Source organism: Hyaena hyaena, unplaced genomic scaffold (genome assembly GCF_003009895.1).
Source record: "Hyaena hyaena isolate Hyena2069 unplaced genomic scaffold, ASM300989v1 scaffold_1223, whole genome shotgun sequence".
Taxonomy (NCBI): Eukaryota; Metazoa; Chordata; class Mammalia; order Carnivora; family Hyaenidae; genus Hyaena; species Hyaena hyaena.
Genome location: NW_024081860.1, coordinates 129,628 through 134,041, shown reverse-complemented (window position 1 = coordinate 134,041; position 4,414 = coordinate 129,628). Strand labels below are relative to the sequence as shown.

Below are 4,414 nucleotides of genomic sequence, written 5' to 3'. Positions count from 1 at the left end.
CGCCATACTCTACACAGGCCATTCCTGACTAAACGTGGGAGGAGACCACTCAGGGTATGAACACCTAAGTGGGGGAGATCGTTGGGGTTCATCTTGGGGGTTACCACACACTTGAGAAATTAACCTCCAAGTCTCAGTTCCTTCATCTGAAAAAGATGGTAATAATATGGCAGTCAGACCTCTTGGTTGCAAGCAACAGAAAACAATCCTGGATTACTCAGACAAAAGGGGAATTTACTGGATAAATTCAGGGCAACTCACACAATAGAAGGAGGCCTGAGAGCAGGAAATGTCGTGCAACGTGGATGGATTGGTCAGGAAACCGGTGTTGAAGTCACCTCCACCGGATACTGGATATTGCTCCCCGAGCTGAATTCCCAGCACCACAGCTGTTGTTATGAATCACTCTCAACTACTTCTGTCTCCTGAAGGCTACACTGTGCTGGCAGAGTGGGGACAGGAGAGTCTGGCCCCTTCTGCTTCCAAGAATTCAGCAAATGTCCACTGCCTCTTGGGATCCTCATGATTAAACAACAATAGATGAGCCTTTGGAAAATTGAGAGTCATCAGTAATTGGTTGTTTAATAGAAGGAAGAAAGCAGTCACCTTGAGGTGACACAAAGTAGCTTCAGAGATCTCAGGTAAAGGGATCTTACCTCAGACTCTGAAGCATCCTCATAATGTGTCCCCACATGCTGATCACTTCTAATCACACCCTCATCCCGCTCTTACACACATGCACACATTCTTTGTTTTTCCACCTTTATTGAGATATAATTGTATAAGCTTAAGGTGTACAAGGTGATGATTTGATACATGTTTATATTGCAAATTCATTAAGCATAGTAAAGTTAGTTAACACCTCCATCACCTCATATAATTATTATTATTTTTTTTGTAGTGAGCACATATGCACATTCTTGCTGAGTTTTATACAAATCCTATCTCCATTCTGATTTGGTTGTTCTATGACCTGAGTTGGAGACTAGGAAACAGTATGTGACTAATTAAGAAAAGCTAAAGTAGGGGCACCTGGGTGGCTCAGTCAGTTAAGCATCCAACTTCAACTCTGATCATGATCTCACAGTTGGTGGTGTTCGAGCCCCATGTCAAGTTCTGTGCTGACAGTTCAGAGCCTGGAGCTTCAGATTCTGTGTCTCCTTTTCTCTCTGCCCTTACCACCCAGCTCTCTCTCTCTCTCTCTCTCTCTCTCAAAAATAAACATTAAAAAGAAAAAAGAAAAGCTAAAGTAAAAGCTTCCTGTGAGAATTACAACCCTGAGCCCTTGGTGCTCTGATACGAACCACGCACGATTAATCGCACTAACTGGTGGTGGCTTCTCTTTGTGTCATTATTACCTTTACCTGTCTCTCTGAATTGACAAGGCGTGGCAAGGTGCCTCTTCCCCTAGAGCCTGCACTTTCTTAGCTGCTGGCGTGGGTCTTGCTACTCAAACTCAGTCATTTCATTCAAAGTGCCTCACCTGTTTTAGGTTTGGACTCACTGTGGCTGATGTGTTGAACCTGTCAGTGGTTCTGAAACTTTCGTGTCCCTGATGATCACCAGGAGGGCTTGCTAACACACAGACCGCTGGGCCCCACCCCCAGAGTCTGGGATTGTAGGAAGGCTGGGATGGAATAAACATGCTGCATTTCCCAAGCTTATTTGACCACAGAGGCTTTTTAAGCATTTTCCTGGACTATCTCCCCGAATTAAGTTCCACCAGACTTTAGCCAGGAAACCTGGATCTATGTGGTGTCCCCTATCAGATCCCCCCAAAATGGAAAAGGCAAATAAGTTCTTCTTTGATCCGTGGGATAGTCCTATCTATTTTTTTTTAAGTTTATTTATTTATTTTGAGAGAGAGAGAGAGAGAGAAAGTGTGGGGAGGGGCAGAGAGAGAGGGAGGATCCCAAATAGGCTCTGTGCTCTCAGTGCAGAGACCAATTTGGGGCTCAATCCCACAAACGGTGAGATCGTGACCTGAGCTGAAATCAAGTCGAACGTTTAACCAAATGAGCCACCCAGGTGCCCCTAGTCTGTCCTTTTTAAGAGGAAGGAAATTAATATAGGAACAGCTGGTGACTCAGGACACGGGGTGTGGTGCCTGTCTGCTGAGTGGCACCTGCATGAACTTGACAAAGCCCTTTGTCCTTTCGGAGGTGTCCTTTCTTATTTACAAAATCAGATCTGTAGGAGATCTGGCTGCATCCTAATGAACTAATATTTTGCAACTTCACAGCTCCTAGAAATGTCAGAAAGGGATGTATCAATAATGTTTGTCAATGGGAGACATGGGAAGTAAAGAAAATAGGTGTAAAAAGTCTTTTAGAAGTCAAGGATAGTTTTATGGGGAGAAAATACCTTAATGAATGTGAGGGATGGAGAATGTGGGATCGCATTTAGTTTCCGATGGCCGCCTTAACGTAGAACCACAAACCGGTGGCTTAAAAAGAACAACAAATTTTTATCAGTCCTGGAAGTCAGAGGTCCGACATGGGTCTCACCAGCCTCAGCGAAGGTGTCAGCAAGGCTGAGTTCCTGCCTGGAGACCCTAGGGGAGAATTCGCCTCCGTTCATTGTCTGGTTTCTGAAGGCTGCCCACATTTATTGGCTCCTGGCTCCCTTCCTCCATCTTGAAAACCAGCAACATTGCATCTCACTGACCATTCTCCCTGGTCACATCTGCCTCTCTGACCCCAGCCGGGAAATGTCTCCTTTTAAGGAAACTTATTAGGTTGCACTCACCCAGATACTTCAGGGTTACTGCCTTCTCAAGGACATCTGCAGAGTCCCCTTTGCCATGTAAGATAACATAGTTACATGTTCTGAGAACTCCCATCCTTGGGGTTGAGGGAGTATTATTCTGTCTTCTACATGGAGGAAATTTTGTGTTTAAAGAAGTGTAGGTATTAAGAAGTGTTCATATCTACACTTTTTCTGTAATTTAAAAATTTTTTAAATATTTATCTTTTTAGAGAAAGGGCAAGAAGGAGAAGGGCAGAGAGAGGGGGGGTCAGAGGGTCCAAAGCGGCCTCCTCATGCTGACAGTAGTGAGCCCGACGTGGGGCTTGAACTCATGAACCATGAAATCATGACCTGAGCCAAAGTCAAACGCACAACTGACTAAGCCACTCAGGTACCCCTCTGTATCTTTAATAAACTATTCTCACTTCCAAAAAAAAATTAAAGAAAAGAAAGAAAGAAAGAAAGAGTATGTGTTGACACAAAAAATTGAATTAGACTTCATGATATATGGGGTAAAAGAAGTAGAAATGGTTGATATGAAAAAAAAAAATCCAAGAAAGCAGGTAAGTTACAATAAGGACAAAAATAGTTAAGTGTTAGATACACATTAATTCTCTGTGAAAAAGCCAGAGCAAAGACCTGAGGCTTAGCATGGGATTGTTCTTCTGTTACATAGCATACCTTCACAAAACAGAACTAAAACCCTAAGACTCACACAGTTTAAAAAGCAAGGCTGCATCAGCTTTACTGAAGTTGGTCCTGGATGGCTTTGCTTGACTTTCACAGGTGAAAGATGGCGGAGGGAGTCCCATGAATGGTCTGAAGTTATCACAGAGCCCCAGACAGTGTTTGAAATAATTGTTAGGAACCTGGTGAGGTGAGGACAGCCTTGCCTTTGTTTTGTGGCTTCAGGACGTGGAACAAAAAGAAACACAATATTTACATTCAAGGTGAGAGTGAGCCTGGGGCCAAGTGGGGGACAAAGCATCATCCAAAGGTCAATCAGATGGTAAGAAGTAAACACAAGTAAAAGTATCCCAGTGAAGGGTGTATACCATGGCTTTTTCCGCCTCAACATGATTGGCATTTGGGACCAGATGATTCTTTGCAGTTTTTTTTTTTTTTAAATAGTTTATTGTCAAGTTGGTTTACATATAACACCCAGTGCTCATCCCCACAAGCGCCCTCCTCCATGCCCATCACCCCCCTTCCCCTCTCCCCCACCCCCATCAGCCCTCAGTTTGTTCTCAGCATTCAAGAGTCTCTCATGGTTTGCCTCTCTCCCTCTCGCTCACTATTTTTCCCCTTCTTCTCCCCCATGGTCCTCCGTTAGCTTCCTCCTAATCCACCTATATGTGCAAACATATGGTATCTGTCCTTCTCTGCCTGACTTATTTCTCTCAGCATAACACCCTCAAGTTCCATCCATGTTGCTACACATGGCCAGATTTCATTATTTCTCATTGCCATGTAGTATTCCGTTGTATGGATGAACCACATCTTCTTGATCCATTCATCCGTTGATGGACACTTAGGCTCTTTCCATGATCTGGCTATTGTTGAGAGTGCTGCTATGAACATTGGGGTACATGTGCCCCTATGCATCAGCACTCCTGTATCCCTTGGGTAAATTCCTAGCAGTGCTCTTGCTGGGTCATAGGGGAGT

At 44.0% G+C, this 4,414-nt stretch overlaps 1 protein-coding gene across 1 annotated transcript in view; it reads right to left on the bottom strand.

Annotated features, from left to right (window-relative positions):
• Positions 1-284: 284 nt before the first annotated feature.
• Positions 285-4,414, bottom strand: part of ELOVL5 (ELOVL fatty acid elongase 5) — a 99,110-nt gene continuing 94,980 nt past the window's right edge. The window contains exon 10 of the transcript XR_005526642.1: positions 285-546. The gene's annotated coding sequence lies outside the window, so the exon portion shown is untranslated. The remainder of the gene's footprint in view (positions 547-4,414) is intronic.